Source organism: Pteropus medius, unplaced genomic scaffold (assembly GCF_902729225.1).
Source record: "Pteropus medius unplaced genomic scaffold, Ma_sr-lr_union100, whole genome shotgun sequence".
NCBI lineage: Eukaryota > Metazoa > Chordata > Mammalia > Chiroptera > Pteropodidae > Pteropus > Pteropus medius.
In genome coordinates this window covers 14,465,013-14,483,919 of record NW_024351730.1, presented here as the reverse complement: position 1 = coordinate 14,483,919, position 18,907 = coordinate 14,465,013, and the positions used below count along the sequence as shown (strand labels likewise).

Genomic DNA, 18,907 nt, shown 5'->3' with positions numbered 1-18,907 from the left:
GTATAATATGACTGGGTAAGAAAGAGGAATGCACTGGAGATCACCTTAAAATAGTCAGGGACTAGGTCTACAGGCTGGAAGATAACAGAGCAAACCTCTACATCTCCTCTTTTTCCTCTACAGCACCATGTCCCTCAAGCAAACAGACTTTTATTGTGTCTGTACCTGTGCCAGATATCAGGCTCAGCCAAGCATATAAATGTAAATAGGAAATGAACCTTCCCTCAATGAGCCGGCAATCTATAAACTCCTGTTGCCAAAATAAGATTTAATTTATGCTACGATATTTAGTTAGGCATAAAGACAATTTTCTTCACATAATAGGTTGTTAAAATGTTAAAGACCAAGGAAGATCTTTTAAAAATAATCCGAATTTTCATCAATCATGGTTTACTATGCTAAAAAGTTCCTCTTAGTCCTATTTTTAGTCCAGAAAATATATATTTTACCAGTTATAGTCTTCTACTATAAGAATAGTGGTTACTATGATTGAGATTGATGAAGTATATAACTTTATATTATTATAGATCTAAATATCAAAGGAGAATATTTAACTTGATTCTACATCTATGACTTCTTGAAAATACTGTATTTATCATGCTACGATCATTTAAATGGGAATAGAAATAAAATGTTAACATCAGTAACATTTTTAAATTTCCTACAACAGTAATGGTATTCTTTTTGTCATATGCTAGCATCCAAATATGTACTTCAGGATAAGAAAAAAGGAAAACCATTCTCATAGCATTATGTATTAAAAGAAGTATGTCAAAGCTCTGTCATTATTATTTTAACAAAGTGAATAAAGGCCAAAAATTATCAATCTTACAGAACTCCAACTGTAAATCACTTCATATTTATTAATATCCTTAGTACTTTGGTGAAAAAAATAGGTAAATTTTGAATACTATCTGCAATTTGGCATTTAGTTAATGGTGTTGTACCAATGTTAATTTCTGGATTTTGATCACTGAATTATAGTTATTATTTAGTCTGTTCAGGCTGCTATAACAAAATATCAGACACCGGGGATCTTATAAACAAAAATGTATTTCTCACAGTTTTGGAGGCTACAAGTCCAAGATCTTAAAGACACAGATATGGTGTTTGAAAGGGCTTCCTCATTCATAGGCCACCTGCTTTTTCAGTGTCCTCACAAGGCAGAAGGGGCTAGGAAGCTGTGTGGGGGCCCTTTTAAAAGAACAGGAATCCCATTCATTGAGGCTCCACCCTCATGACCTAGGGACCTCCCAAAGACCCCCCCTCTGTACCGTCCCATAGGGCTTTAGGGTTTCAACACCTGAATTTTGGGGAGACACATTTAGACCCTAGCAGTTATGTAAATGGCAATATTAGAATAAGCTGATTAAAGGCATATGAGAACTCTTTATTCTTTTTACAACTTTTCTCTAAGTTGAAAATTGTTTCAAAATAACATTAAAAAAAAAAAATCCTCAGTGCTTTTAACATAAAATTTTAGAGTGCTGAGCAGTCCGGATGTCACAGAGCATCAAATGGTGACCATTTCAAATATTCAAAGCTTTAGCATATCACAGCTTCTACTGACTGTGTTTAACAATTAAGGCTTATTAACCTTTGATTTTTTACAAAGAATGGTTTCACAAAGAGAGAGCTATGAATGAAAAATTAAAATCTACATTCGAACTTGAGAAGAAAAACATTGTATTTCATTAGTTAAAAAATTCCAAAACACAGCTCGGTCAAGGGAAGAATTAAAAATAGATCATTTTTTTCCCTCATTATGATTGTAACATAATTCTAAGAGATAAGAAACACTTTATGGGAAAATGTGTTGCCAAAAGAAAAGGCAAAAATTCCCCAAGTCATCTTTTGCAGACATCTTTGTGAAGGCAAAACAAAGCTTTACCCGTTTGTTCATGCAACATGTATTTATGAAGCATGTATTATGTGCTAGGTACTAGAACTCATGTTAAGCTCCAGAAAACAAAATTTAAAATAAAAAAGATTTTGTGATTATTAAATATATAACTTACTACTAAAGCACAAATTAGTAAAATAATCTAGTTCTAAATATCAAAAGGAGGTCAAATATGGTTTCTCAGTAAGGATATCTTTTTTATGTCATCTTCATTAAAGGTTTAAATATCTCAATTTACAATGATAATGAGGCTTCACTTTCATATACTTTTATTTATTCTGGGGCTAGTAGAAAACAGTTGAATTTCGTAGAGTATCCATTTCTCATTAGTTGTTTTTTTTCTTTTTCAACTAACACCTAAATATCTCCAGAGCAGAGTGAAATTACAACTTCATGCCACATTCCCACTTAAACTGTCCCTCAAGTAGTTTTTTCATCTCCATCTTTCCATGAAGTAAGGCCAATAAACCAAAGTCAAATATATTCTATTTTATAATTCAGAAATTATTCGCCTCAGTAGTAGTTACTTGTATTTCACCTAAGGTCAAGTATCTGAAGAGTCTCATAAAATGAATACTCTTCTGCTATATACTCATTAAATCTCAGTTCTGCTATTAATGACCCCAAAGTTAAAATAATCACAGATGCACAGAAAACAAATTTCTGACACTGTGGAAAGCAAAGTGAGATCTCAAAAAAAAAAAAAAAAAAAAGTTTCTTTCATCCAACACTTCAAAATGAAATGATTTATTTGCTGTTACACGTTGAAAGATTGTCTATTTATTACTAAAATAAACTCATGGTGTTTTCTTTTAAAGAAGTAGTCATTAATCTCAGCCAATTGGATAGTACAGATTCTGAGACAGTTCTCACCAAGTTAGGAGGAAGGGCTATGCTAATGTCTGATGGGAAGCATGATAATTGTAATTGGGTTTAGAAATGTTAATGTTTATGCTAATACTTGAACTGAAAAGGAACAATAAAGAACTAGATCTAAGCTTGGCAAAAGTAACTCACCCTTAACTCAGGATGTCTTCATAAATTCTAGATGGTAATTCTTGGGGAGGCAAAGATTGGGGTGGGGAGCATTTTGAGAGGCTATTATGAAAACATAAGAACTTGAGAGCTTTCAGTAAAAGAATTCAGAGAACAAGAAGGTAGAAAGCAGTGGTAGAAAAGATATTAAGAGAGACTAGGGAAATAGTCACTGGATTTTCACTCTGACCATAGGCCAGGAAAGAAAAGAGAGAATCAAATCCAAAGACTTTGATGAGCTAAGAATGTCACTGAAAGGACAGTGTTGACTGTTGACCTTGCTTCTCTAGGAATGAAGTAAGCTTAGCTCTGGAGTTAAACCAGATATCATTAAAATAGCAGAAAGAAATAAAAAAAGAGAAGCCTATTAAACAAATGCCTATTAAAATATAATAATCTATATTTCGCTAATTTGAATAGCAAGGTGGTATTAGAAATTACCTGCACGGATAAATTTTGACTATGGTACTGGGGATGATTTTCACGCATCTTGGAAAATGAATCATATTACTTGATAATTAAATGATATTATGTTTATGACAGCATTGAGGTTGAAGGGGATGAAGTAGAAAAAATAAAATAACATCCCTATCAGTATAGAGATAAGAAAGGGACAGATGGAAAAGCCATACCTTAGCCCAGAAGCTACAAAAATACTGGAACATTTTTAAAATTGTCTGTCTTACATAGCCCCTTAACTGTAGTGCTATCACCTCCAGGAAAGAAGGCTTGGTTGGGAACTAACTAGTCCACAGTTAGTTCTTGAAAATGGCACATCACAATCCAATACCAAAGAAATGTGGCTGTTCCCACACCTGGGATCACTGCATTGCTGTTCCACCTAACTATGCTGAAAGCACCAGAGTACAAATTGCTAAATTGCAGGCAAGTAATATGATTTCACCCTAAAGTTACAACTTACGGTGAAATGATAAAATTATTTTTTTTCCTCCCTTTGCCAAGAGATAAAATATAAAGCAGATTCTGGGCTAGAAATGAGAGTTCTGGAGAACAGAATGAAAGGAGCATAAAAGAGAAGCACTTTGCTCTCCACAATGTTTAGGGGTTCATGCAGGCAGGGGTGGCTGGTGTTACATTTAGAAGACAAAGTTTAATGAACTAGAGGACCCTTCGCTTTTCATATACAAACTGTTTCAAGCTCCATTGGCCTTAATAGGAGGCATCCGAAATAGTTAAGGGTCACTATCTAGTTGGAGGGCTAGACCTCTGGTGTCCACCATTCCCCAGGTGCCCTGTCAAGGATTACTAAATGACTATTAGCCTAGGGTGGCAGAGAAGTTAGCCATGATGCTGATCCTGGACCAGGTCTGCAGAGAATTCAAGGAGGTGCCCACCAGTGAGCAGTTATGCGTTCATTTCTGCACCTGTAAGTGACCACTATTAATTTTTAACCTCTACTCATACATTTTAAACACCACCATTCCCCAGGCATACACTTTTTCCTGGTCTTAAAAAATGTAAAATTTATAACACAACTTTTATTTCCTCCAGAGAAAATCTGGAAGACCCAGTCCATTTTTCTTACCTTTAGTTAAAAAAAAAGACAAACACAAAATGTAATAAGAAGCAATAAATCTGTAATTTGGAAACTTTTAATTTGTGGACCAAATAAACACACACATTTAAACCTGCAGGCCACTACTATGGCAAAATTGTAATAAGTTTTAAAAGAATAAAAGAGTGGCTCCCACTTTCATGTACTATACATTTAAATGTTAATAAAGACCCAAATAAAGGCATATAAACACACTTTATATATTTATAAGTCTACCCTCAAAAAATATAGCTATAGAAAATAAATACATTTAGAGTTTTCCAAAAGCCGGAAGACTAATAATAAAGGTAGTATATTAAATATGATATTTTTATCAAATCTGACTCTGAGACCCCACTCAGATATACACAGAGATTATTTCTTGAAATGAAAATTATACTTTAAGAAGTTATCCCAAAAATAAGTTTTCACTTACAAATATAGAAATTTTATAAGTAGAAAATGTATTAACCAAGTAAGTGATGCATCAAGAAATTAAAATGAAATGTTAACAAGTATAGAGACACTTACCTAGTACGTTGTGAACTCACATTTCTCAATGTAATATCTGGCCAATTGCACAAATCATTCATTTAAAGGCTGAGATCTGTTAACACTTTGCCCTTGGAAACTGACTGCTTGCTTTCTAGATTGTTGTTTCTTTACAAGACATAGGGAGGCAGGCAGAAATTAGACAATGTAAGAATTACAAAGTAACTCAAAGAGACCTACCTCTTCTGCCCAGATAATCACTAAGTCAAAAACACTAAGACATACACCCTCAACACTGCAGGAAAAAAATATATAAAACTCAAATACATGTGGTTACCCCATAGTGTGTGGGCAAAACACCCACGATGTTGACATACAAATCTTAAACACAAATATGCATTTGACTAACACCACTATTCACCAATCTAGTTCCACACCTACATTCAAAACCACTGTGTTCCAGGAGAAGCTATGAGTATTGTTTTATTTCTAATTCATCAAGTCACTGAAACAAGAAGGCTAATGAGAAATCCATAAAAGGACAACTTTACATCACTCTTTTCTCATATTGTAAGTAGTATCCAGAACTGTGGAAAGAGCCAATCAAAAATGCTTTCTACTCTTTCTTCAAAATGTCATAGAAAAAGCAAAAGGAGATAAAACTATAACTACGATTTTCCTCTCTTCCTTAGCATTCTAATTTCTCTCCAAAGAGAATTTTGTGAAATGCTCTCGACCAATTTTCTATCCACCAGTTAAGAATAACCCTTTCAAAATATGCTTTCTGAAGAAGACATAAACATTAAAAAAAAAAAAACCTGACATGAGAGAATCTGACTTTCAAAAGAAAAAATCTGAGACTCATCCTTAAGAATTACTTGTAAAGATGGAAATTTTCAATCTTCATTTTCTATATTTCCTCAGTAAATAACCTAGAGAAACCACCACATAAATTGGAACAATTAATTAGCTCTGGTAATCATTATAGGTAATGGTGGTTTTCTGCTATACTAACAATTTTCCCTACAAGCTTTCCATACACTTGGCAAAAATCAGCAATTACAACCATAATATCAAACATCTTACTATAACTCTTAGTATATAATAATACTTGAGGCCTGTAAAAGAGAATATACATTTAAAATCAACACTCTTATTAGGATAAAAAAGTGATGTAGATATTGTCTTAAGAGGAAATTATTCACTTTATGGTCTGTTTTCCTTTCCACCGCTCTTGACTGCACAATAAGAAGACTAGAATATGTAAACTCACTGCTTATCAATTTGGTCCCTGTACCTATCATGCTTTCCTGCCATTCTTCTCACTGGCATTTCTAATGGAGCTTGAAATTACTATTTTGGGGGGCCTTATGCCTTACTTTGTTTTGTTTTGTTAGTCTGGACTTTGTTTTCCTTCAGTGTTTTACTTTATACACCATTTTCTGACAAGTAGGCACAGTTCTGGAAACAGTTTTCTTAACTAACACTAAAGAATAAAAGAGAACAGGGGACATATAAAATATTAATATTTAAATGTCTCCCATGAATGACAACAGACTTAAAAGAAAGGTAAAGATAGAGGTTCAGGTTTGGAAGGAAAAAAGAATCTTGACTATGTACAGTATTATATTTGGAGAATTAAACTACCCCATATTGCCTTAACGAGTAGCCCCAAGATACTATAAGACAAAGACAAATCTAAAGAGACTTATAAATGAAAAGTAGAAACAAATTCAGTGCCTCCAGAAGGAAAAAAAAAAAAGTAAAATTCATAAAAATAAAGATCTAAAAGGCTTCTCTGCAATTATGGTTATGATAGAATTGGCACAGCATGGTCTTAACAACATAGAAGATCATTATTTATTTTTAACAAATGTAGCTAGAAAAATGTTATTATATTCCCCTTTTATTTAAGTAGGAGCATGCTGATTGAAATGGATTTATCTAAGTTGACAGCTAGACAAAACTATATTGGGAATACTTTTTATCTTGAATTAAATAAAAACTTAATGACATTGATATTGCTACAATTACCCAAAATTATTCAAAATGAGTTTTTTAAACACATTTAACTATGTAATACTGTGTCTAATAGTCTTTTTAATACAACATTCAGGAAAAAAAATAAATAATAAAACAATTTAATTATGACAGAAAGTGTTAATTCCAATAAGAGAACCAAAAACATAGAAAAATGATTAATTCACTTTTAGAGAAGTTAGAATAATAAATTAAGTTTGGCTACCCAGAACAAGAACGTAAAGGTTTTGTATTCTTTTAAAAAGTTCTTTCAGCTGTCAAGAGAGGTTTAAAATTGTATCTCTTCTACATACTATAATTAGAGAACAGAGAATATTTTATATTGAAATAACAGTTCTTCAAGAGGATACAAATATTGATATCATATTACAAGCCTACCTTTGAAGAGCAAGTTCTCACAGGCCAAGTATAAAGAGCACCAAATCCTAGTTTATACACATCTAAAACTGCTTTCAGAATGCCTGGCTTCAAAATATTTTTAAAAACTATTATTTTTATTATGCATGTCACTTATATATTTTTTTCACAAAGCCCCCAATGTGCCGAATATTACTTAATTATAATTCCTCATTGTGTCATATGCATTTGTAAAACTGTATTCAACGCGAGAGAAGTTTATTCATGATAAAGGACCCTGAACTCATATCCTGTCCTCTGTAACAGTTATTTTTTGCGTGTGAGAGTAATAGTATTTTCTTAAATTGTTTCTTTTAAAATAAACAGTTTTCTTCAAATCCTAAAAATAGTTGATTTAGGGGAAAATGTACATTGGGGAAAAGGGAAGACTATGTGTGTCCTGAACTATTTACTATACAAATTGTATTTTGTAGACAAATTGTCTATATATATTAGGGCTATAAGCTCACAGAATATATAAAAAATAAATAATAAAAGCATTTCTGGGATTCTTCTCTGACAGCCTGCAAATATTCAGGCTTCCATTTGTATCTTATAAATTGCTAGATAATTATTCCTTTCAGAATGTGTTAGAGATAAAAAAGATAGTATGTTATACATGAAGTAACATGACAAGATGATTCCAAATGGAAGGCCATAATGATTGAAAGCAACAGGTATAAAATGTAGTATCAATTTTGCAAAAAGTTTGTGAGCAAAGGAAAAAAGATGGCTTGAATCATGTTGTCCCACTCTTTGTTGCTACATGAAGGGTGTTAGCACCTATTATCCTATCTGACTCTCATATATAATAACCAAACCTATGGCAGTGTATTATATTATGGAAACTAATTTAATTATCACAATCCTACTATGAAATAGATATCATTAGCCCAATGACATAGAGAGTAAACTGAGGCTCAGAAAATGACCAAAAGTCACACAGCTGTTACATAGTAATTCCAAAATTTAGGCTCAAGTTCACCTGACCCTAAAGCCCATGTTCTAAATCACTTAGTCTCATTGACATTACCAAGTTATTAGAGTCAGTGCTGTTAATTTTTTTAATCATACAAGGCACACTTCATATACGATGATTTAACATTATAACCCCATTTTTAAAGAAAATAGCCTACCAACATAAAGCACAAATGTTATTTCCATAATCAGGTACTCCAGGTTATGAAAATACTAAAAGCAATCCCAGCCTTCGAGGAATTTATATTTTTATAGAGGTATAAGATCAGAAGGAAAATAATCAAAAGCCGTGATAAACTGGCACAAATACCATAAAAGAGATATAACAAAGGGCTAAGTGGAATTAAGAGGACAGAACACAAGAGGGAAATAAAATATTTAAATTATTGATGAAAGATATAAAAAGTAAAATGTCTTAAATAATATACAGTCAATGTTTTTGCATTTGTCACTCAGACTATCAGACCACTGCAATGTTGCAAGAAACATGTACTACTTATTGTCTTTTCAGGTATTGTTAAAATAGGAATTCCTTTGAATGATTTCAATAATGAGGATTTATAAATAAATTACTTTGACCAAAATAAAAGAAATTTGTCGTTTGAACCCTCTTAACTAAATTAAATGCAGTCTCAACATCTGACTTCATAATTTGTACGTAGCATTTAAAATGCAAACGTATAAAAAACTAGTTAGATGTCTCCGAAGAACAGATTTTAACTTTCACGTAAAAAAATAAACCTGATTAAACAACTGGATAAAGCATTACAACAGTACATCAATAAGCAGAGCAGTAAAAATTAATAACAAGTTCATATAAGGACACTTAAACAATGATCACCATCACTTAGCTATTTCACGTCTTTATAATCAGAGTACGGCATATTAGAGTTGAAAGGGATATTATTTACTACACACTCCTTCTTTATACATGAATCTATTGAGGCCAGAAAGAAGCGAGCTCTATCCTACACTTCCCAGCTGAGAAGGGGCATGGCAGAAGCTTCGACTCTCATCTAAATGCTCTCTCCTTATCTCCTCTTGGTGTCTCCTCCGATTACATCTACACAAAACACAGACAACAACATGATCTTTGTAAAATGACCTTGTTATTTCTCTGCTCAAAACCTTTAATGATCTCCCCATTACTCCTAAAATGAAGTGGAAAATACTTAATCTTAACAAAAAACACTACGAATTTTGAACTCCCATTGACTTCTCCAGCCAGATTTCATATCACTTCCTCTCTCCATTCTTACATTCCAGTTGCTAGGACCATCTCTGAGTTTCTTACATGAACCAAACTCATTCTTACTCTAGGCCTTAAGACAGGAGCTTCCTTTCTTCAGGAAGGCTGTCTGCTTGACCAATTCCTACCTATGTTCCTGGGCGTGGTAGGATGAGAAAACTTATCTGGAATGCCTGAGATCCCTGGGTCGAATGTTCTCATAAAACTCAGTATTTCCCTATTCTAATTTCTTTTACAATTACATTTAATTTTGTTGCATAGGAAGCATACAATGAATATTTGTAGAGAAACTGACAAAAAAGATTAAGGATTCCAAATTTATTACCTTCTTACTACAGTACTTTTTCTCTATTAAAAATTTTATTCCACTAAAATAATTTTTCTTGAACCACACTTATCATTTTACTCACTCTTAAACTATCATCTCTTTAGTAGAACATAATTTACTATTACTTTATTAATATTAAACAACTTACTCCAAATAACATTGAACTTAGCTTTATCATGACATACTATGGAAAGCCTTCCAAAAATTTAAATAAGCTTAATTGTAGCAGTGCAGAGGTAATAGACAAAGTCTACTGTCTTTACTAAATGAAAATACCACATTTCTCTTAACGATTTTTTTCTAGATTTATATTTTACTTTCTTTGACAAGTAACCATAGCATAAGAGTCATAACCATAGCACTGCCAAACTTTAGCACTGGTATTCCTAAAGCTAGTTCTTTCGTTTCTACAGCAGACATTTAATAAACCAATAGGAATGGGGAGAAGTTAGGATAAGGATTAACAGAAACTAACCTTCTGGAGTAAAACTCCCTCCCAGTCACTAACACACAGTTATACATCTCCAAAGCTAAACTAAAAAATCTTGTTTTCAATATCTACATAGATCTTAAGTAGTCTCGTCATCTCAAAACTATAGTGCCTGATCATTCTTTATAGTCAACAAATAACTTATTTGATCACATTCTGAAATTGAGTATTACAGGCAGAAACCTGATATTGAAACATTCCCCATGTCAATTCACTTTCCCTGTAAAATGAAAATTTATTTTATTCTTTTTACTTTTCTTTTCTTTTCTTTTCTTTTTTTTTTAGGCGAGGCAACCCTTAGTTGACCTCACAGATTGCAAGGACCTTGTCAGCTTACAATCCCTTTGTTTTTTTTTATTTTTTATGCCTACAGAACCTGGTCTTCCTAGGTGGTCTTCCATCCAAGTACTAACCAGGCCCAACCCTGCTTAGCTTCTGAGATCGGACAGGATCGGGCTTGTTCAGATTAGCATGGCTGTAGACAAAATGAAAATTTAAAGTGTGTTGTCCTACTGACAAAGCGAAGCAACTATGCTCAATCTTCCCTTCCCTCAGCTCCATTAACCTCCTTCACTGAATATGCTTGGATCTGTGAACAGCTCTTCTGATGACAGAATATAAAGGAAGAGGTGAACCAGCACATTCTCTAAGGCTGCCTATTCAACCTTCCTATCTCAGTTCAAATGTCGTTTGCTCTGGGAAATCTTTCCAGATCCCACTCATCCCCCAACTCAGACAATGTCTAATCCTGCTGCTGTAACTCCCATAGCATCCTGTACTTAACCTTCGTAACAGCAACCATAATTTTAACTAAATAATTAATGACAGCTACATTGCTTAATACCTTTTTATTTCTATGATTTTGCAACTGATATAGTCAGAGGCTCGTTCTGCCATGTTATGCTCCATATGTCAGCATCCTGCAAACATTTGGTGCTAATGACTAGATGGTGACTGACAAAATTAATGATTTAATGAAGTTGCTCTTTTGGGAACTACAGGAAAAAAAAAGCAGAATGATTTAGAGTCCCACTTAGAAGATATCTGCTTCAACAACAGAGGAAAAAATTAACAAAATCAATAAAAGCTATCAGTGTGCTATAGGTTTAATGTTTGTTATCTCATTTAATCTTCACAATAACTGGCATTATTTTATCTCCATTTTACGTATGAGAAAACTGAGGCATGGAGAGGTTGAGTAACTTTCCCTGAGTCATGCAGAGAGAGGGTTGGAAATCATGCATTTCTGACAACCAAGCTAATGCTCTCTTTCTACTTTACCTCTTTGTTTCTCATTAATATATATTTTATTTTGTATTTCTCTATATATGTGTTTATTACTTTCAGCGAAATTCACTTAATGTAGAATTAAATACAAATTAATGCTTCAACCTTAAAATAATAAGTAATAATTTTGTGTAAATAAATTCAGCCATGTGGAAAAAGGAGTGAAAGGAAAACACTGAGTATTCTATACTCCACGTATACACTTCTGCTTTCTAAATGAAAAGATGATGAAATTGCCTTGATCTAAGATAACAGTACCATAGACTTGAAGCTCTACATGTAGAATTTACTTGATCTGTAGACATAAGGGAAAAAGCTGATATAAAAAACTATCTCAAATCCTTTATCAAATCCTAAAATTATTAATTGCTAAAAACAATATCCTCAATAGCAGAGAAATATGATATTAAGAAACTTCATTAGAATCCTTAACATTTTTAAAAAATATAAAATACATTCAGGTGTCGATTTCTTTTTAAACTTTCACAAAAAGAATGTCTAACCTATATGATCTTTTTAAAATATGCTATTACCACATGCAATACCATGTCCTAGCTCTTTAAGAAGGATGTAATAGGAAAATTCTTATAAAATCAATTACCTATTAAGTTTTTTTGGAAAAAAGTGACTTGCAAGCAGAGGTATTCTATTTTAACAAGCTTTACCACTTTATTTTATCTCATGAATTTTTACAGAAAAAGAACCCCCATTCCTATCCTCTATTTGCAAATGAAACAGTCCTAAAGAAGTTATATGATCAGTGTGATATAGCTACTTAGCAACAATGCCATGACTAAAATCAATCAGAAATGAGAACTCTCAAGGGCAAAGAAATTCTTTGAAAGAAGACAGCATAAGCTATAAACCAGACATATCAATTTGGGCAACTTATTACAATTCTTGACAACTTAATTTTATTTTTATTATTATTGTGGTAAGAATACTTGACATGGGATCTATCCTCTTAACAGATTTTTAAGAATACCATACAATGTTGTTAACTACAGGCAAAATATACAGCAGGTCTCTAGAAATTACTCATCTTGTATAACTGAAACTTTATATCCCTTGATTAGCAAATGGGGAGTTGCTAATCAATATGGGTTTGTTTGTTTGTTTGTTTTTGAGGAAACAAGTTTGCATAGAAGATGCCTTCTATGCCTTTATTATTCCACATACAGGTACAGACCAAATGTCAAGGGCACTTGAATTCATCTTACAACAGTAACTTCAAAAACTGCTTTCAAGTTCAGTTGTTTCTTCTAGATCCATAAAACACATTCATGAAGTTATACACTCATTTATTAATCAAGCATTAAACTCTGTCCTAGACATATGTTCTGATGCAGATTTAAAGATAATATAGAAAGGGAAGTAAGAATAGGTTTCCAATCTGACTCCTGGAAATGTATTTTAAATATATGTCTTCGTGACTGGAAGCAGATGTCACAAAGATGCTGTTTAAAGATGTTGTTAATCTCTCTGGCCAAAGAATGAATTAATGAAATCAAATTCAGTAAATACTGCATTACTGAATGAATGATAAAAAGTTGCATTCTAGACTCGTTTTCCTCTTCTATTTGATTTACAAGCTACCAAATACCTTGTATTTTGAACTTCACTTTTATTGCTATGAGCAAATCTCTAACTGAACATACACCTAGCAAAATTGAGTTCATGTTTACTAATTAAGAACCACAATGTTCTGTTTACTTTACTGGTCTCTCTCCTATAGACAAACTTCAATTATTATAAATGTGTTTACTAACAATTTACTATTTTTCATATTTAAATTTTTAAGATTGCCCAAAGTCCACCAATTTTCTTCTTCCACAAGAAGTATGGTAAATTCCATAAAAAAGAATTTTGGTAAATTCATATTTCAGATTAGCTTATGAGATAAGCGGTCCTTTCAGAGCAGAGAATAAAACTATGAAAGTTTATGGACAAATGAAGCGGATGGTGGACTTCATTATCCTTCATAAATCAGTTTCATTGTATAGTTTTGTTTTAATATTGTTAAATTCAGAGACATTAGGCACAGTCCTATTTAAATATTAATAGCTAGTAAATTTAATTTTTGTTACTATTTTACTGGCCTCAGCTTTATAAATTGATACATACAAGAGTTAATAATTTTTAAGAATTACCAAACCATTAGTAAGTTACTCAGTTTACTAACTAGACATAACTGAGAGTCAGCATCCTTAAGAAAGAATTGCCAAAAAGTTGAGAGGACCAGTTAGTTACACAGAAGACAATGATGCATGTGAATCACTGTAACCAAGTAGTAAAAGTCAAACAGTAATTATTTACTCTTTATCCTACTAATTGTACTTCAAGGAATCTGTTCTACACAAATCATGAGAATGGTCCAAGCTTTACATTACTTATCCTAGCAAAATATGACAATCCACATGAAAAAAAGTTTAAATAAATCATAGTATATCCATACTATGAAATATTATACAATATTAAAAAAAGATGCTTTCAAAAAAATTATGGCATTGGGAAATTGGAGAGATTTATAAAAACTATATCTCTATAATTTACCTTTAATTCCACTGAAACAAACACAGAGGTAAAATACGATATTACATGGATAAAATTCATAAGTAATCAAGCTAAAAATATTAGTGTGAAATAATCTCTGTGAACATTATGTACCACTATGTTATGATATATTAAGTGATTTTTGGTTTGACTTTATGTATCTCTGTATTACACAAGTATTTGACATGAGTACGTGCTATAATCAGAAAAAAATTCTATTTGTAATATGATCATTTAAATGTAGAATAGCTGCATTGGGAATAATGAATGGGAATAAAAAATCATCTATTATTAGCACCCAAATAGAATCAAAAGAGCATACATAAATGATATACATTGGGATAGTAGCCGGAATTCCAGAATAACATTACCACGCAAAGAGAGAGTAGCAGAAAAGGAAGTGACATAGCAAGATTACTAACACAAAGCTGATGGACTAGCATACCATCCTCTGACATTGATACCCTGAGTCCCTCATACAGATAGTTCATTCACTTGTAATAAAGTGAATAATAATTTCTCATTTATAAACCTAATGCTTTCTTTCATACCCCATTACATTTTTGTTGTTGTTGCTCTATCTCAACACCCCTATATTCAAGGAAAAAAGCACACATACACACCACTGCAATCTCACTATCATCCATTATTCAAGAAAGGTCTCATTGAATAAATGTCTGCTCAGAGGCTCTAAGCAAATTTCATTTCTGAACACTACTGTCGGCAGCCCAGCAGGCTATTTCACCAAGATAAAATCACATATTTAATCAAATGCACCTAAAAAAGAAATACTCGCAAAGTTTGCTTAATAATGTCAAACCATAAAAATACAATGTTGACAGCCTACTAATTTTTAGTGCTTTTTCTTCTTCAAGGATTTGCAACGATAAAAAAGGTACATGGACATTTTTCTCATTAATATTTCAACTAACATTTAAAAATACACCAAATTATGTGTTACTATTTATATTGGATTGGTACTTAAAAATAAAAAATGAAGAGTCAACATAACTTTTTGTTTTGAATAAGGAAAAATAAAAAACAGTAAATTTAAGAGGTCTCCCATCTTATACAAATAATACCTTTAAAGCACCATTTTACTTCAGCTGGGCAAGTGTCAGCATAAAACACTACCCAGACTCTATTTTTTGTAATAATGGATCCATGTTAGATGTCTGTCATTTGAATAACATTTTTACTGGATAGATTGAAGTATATTTTCATTGGATTCTCTAGGCAGCTAATAAAGTTATCCATACTCAATTATTTGAAATATCCTACTTGATCTACTTTTCAGTATTCTGCCTCTAAACATAAAATTTACTTGAATAAACATCTATTCCCATCAGTAGCATGACATAACGAGTACACTAACAAAAGTAAAATAATTAGATGTCTCAAATGGATAGATGGATTCGTATTTGCAAAACTATTTTGTTGCTTTTACTTCTATTTTCATTTATTCCATGCTCTATTTATTCTCAGTCAATAAGTTTTTGTTAATTTAGTTTTTTCCAGAGTAACATTTTATTCTGTGCAACCTCCACTTTTGGTTTACAAACAATTTGTTCCTTTTCAGTAAAGACCATCTAAAGGTGGCAGGTGGGGCTCACACATGAGTTAATTCAACCACGAGCTCCATGTCTAATGGTATATCTTGGGGGCATTGTTTACTTGGAAGTACTCAATGCCTAAATAATTTACATCTAAATCTATAAGATCAGCATTTCTCTGCTTTTTAAGTGTGAGTAGCAAAAATTCAGCATTCTATGTGTCACTGAATCTGTGTCTAGTGCCTGTTTGGCATTGTACAGTGACAACTCCACTATCATATGACAGAATGGGATATGTTGCTTACGCAAATTACATCTTTCAGATAGTTGGTGGCTTTTCAGATATGCATAGCCTTGATAACTTGGGCAATTTCACAGGTGTTTTTGAACTTGTACATTTGAATCCCTTGATATGCATGTTTTTGTTGGGTTTTCTGGGTCAAATGAGTAGAAAACTATTTTCCAAGATTACTTTGGCTGCTACAGAAAAAGAGTAAACCTGTTTTTAATGGTTTTCCTAACCAATTCTCTTAATGCCTGATCTATCTCAGTTAACAAAGGATCATGTATTGGATATTCAAGTTTTATCAGACCCTCTGACTTTTTCTGTGGACAATATTCCTCTCTTAATTGAGCTTTTCCTTCTTCAAACTATTTGTCCATCCACAGTGGAACTACAATACAGTTAACTGATTTCACTAAGGTGGTGACAACAGACTGATCTAAAACTGGGTACCTAATTTAGAAAGAATCCAGTAGGAGAGGGAAGGAATACTGGTAGTCTGGGTAGGGACATGCAATGGGAGCAGAATCCTAATGGTATTCTAAATGCTATTTTTTTTTTTAATGCCTAGGTGACCTTCCATCCTTCACAGAGATTCTTTAGGTGAGAAACACAGTAACCTCCCAATAAACTAATCATCTGGCCTAAAGCTAATTGGAAGTGTCTTTGCATTTAAGAGAGAAATAAGGAATTACACTCAATGTACTAAATCTTATAAATTAAATCTTATGTTATCCATATGACAACTGAGATGTTATCACAAAACATGAAGTATTTTAGAATGCTGCAAAATAATATTTAATTGTTATACATAAAAAAATATTGAAAATTAAAGTGAAATTTAACTGAAAATGCCTAAAATTCAAAAAATTATTGTGTAATATTTCAAAAGAAAACAGTTGCCTAAGTTATTCTTCCAAAGTCAACTACGGTTAATAATATAATTAAAACTCAATACACAGTTTCAACTTAACAGTTAAAGCCAATGTAAAGAAGAAAGTCTAGATATACACATGCCTCATGTTAACACAGAACCATTTCTCAATAGACTCTTTGTCCACTCCTTGAAGTCATGATCAGTATTCTGAGTCAAGGTTCAAACAACAGCCATCAGCTATTGACAAATCAAGACCACTGAAAAATTGAAAAAAAGAAAAGATATAAATGTATACCAGTTGAGCCCTTCTACTCTTGCCAGAAATAAAATCTCTTACAAAAGATGACCATCAAGACCAATTCCTCTCACTCAAAAGAATTTGGAAGAGTTCTGAGGAAAGGAAAAGAAGGAAAAAACAAACCAAACTAAAACAGAAGACTATTGAAAAACCTCTTACAGGGTTAGCTGTCAATGGAATACATTTTAGTATTCAAGTTACCCACTCAAGCAGAACATCAAAAACTGGGCTTGAGTCTCTCCCCGATTCTCACAGGCTCAGCCTACTGTGGAGTCACTGGGGCTGTCTTGAATAGTAACACACTTTGTCACTGCGGGACGCAGAGACACCAACACAAGCTGATCAAACAGAAAGGGGTACCCTTTCTACTTGACTTTCATTTTCTTGAGTCATACTTTAAAACACTTAAGTCAGCTGTCTAATGTGCAGCTTATTTTTTCATTCATTTTTAACACCTACCACACTGTACACTTTCTGTTTGAAAATAAATGTTGAATAATAATAGGTAAAAGTCACACATTGTAAGACCTCTTATTGGCAATTGTCACTGAAATACAGATGTTAATTCTAAAATTTGGACTTATTTATTACCTTTTCCATACTTATAGTCTTTAAAGCAACTTGAGATCTCAGTTTCAAGGTTTCATCTGCATTTATAGCAATCTTATAAGGACTTAAACTTTGGGATTGTAAATCTTTTAAAAGTATAGGCATTCTTAAATCTTAGAAGTTTATGATGTCTTGATTTGATGACAACATTGTAGAAAATTCTGATGTAGTTAAAGCTTAAAGAGCTGCTGACACCATGTGAAAAGATGATCAAGAGTCTAACTTAAAATGTCTTAAGTTAAATTGCTACTTTCATTTTATACATGATTTAAAGTTAATCTTCAGACACTGTACTTGGTGGCTGTCAAAAATATTTTCCTGTCAGGATTATGATTTGTGGTGGGGAATTATTAGAGTATAACGTTTTAAGATTAAGAGGAAAAGTTCAGAAATAGGTACTTAATAAAAGGTTAGAAAAGAGAGGGAAAGAACAGAGGAAACACAAAAAGACATGTGAAACTTTTCTCTACTGCTTCAATAAATGCTACTAATTTTGATAGCTCATCAAGAACTCTGTAATTAAGAAAATAATATATGATTTAGCTAAAATTTTAATGGTAGCTAAGGACATTTCTACTAATACTATTATTAACAATGTCAGCTACTATCCATTAAATGCACAGACTATCAGGTACTTTTCTATTTACTTCCTATTCCTCACTCCAAATCAGCAATGTAGATGTCATTACTTTTTTTTTTTTTAACAGAGAGATAAAAGAGCTAGAAAGTTGTAGAACTGGGATTGTATTCAAGTCTCTTATCCCAAAGGCCATTTCTGAGAAGTTCATAATCAGAGACAGCGCCCAGCTATGCTCATCTGAGGAGTATAATTTTGTTTCTACAAATATAAATCAGAATTAACCAAAGTACAAGAAAAGATAAGTACTGCTCCACTAATTTCATAGTGACAGGCATAAGGGAAATATTAAACTAGTCAGGGAATATACCTATATATACATACATACATATATATATATATAA

At 32.5% G+C, this 18,907-nt stretch overlaps 1 protein-coding gene and 1 pseudogene across 10 annotated transcripts in view; both read right to left on the bottom strand.

Annotated features, from left to right (window-relative positions):
• The window catches only part of ADGRL3 (adhesion G protein-coupled receptor L3), a 726,915-nt gene that overhangs the window by 701,361 nt on the left and 6,647 nt on the right, over positions 1–18,907 (bottom strand). The window lies entirely within an intron of this gene.
• LOC120588518 (uncharacterized) lies at positions 10,831–10,949 on the bottom strand (annotated as a pseudogene).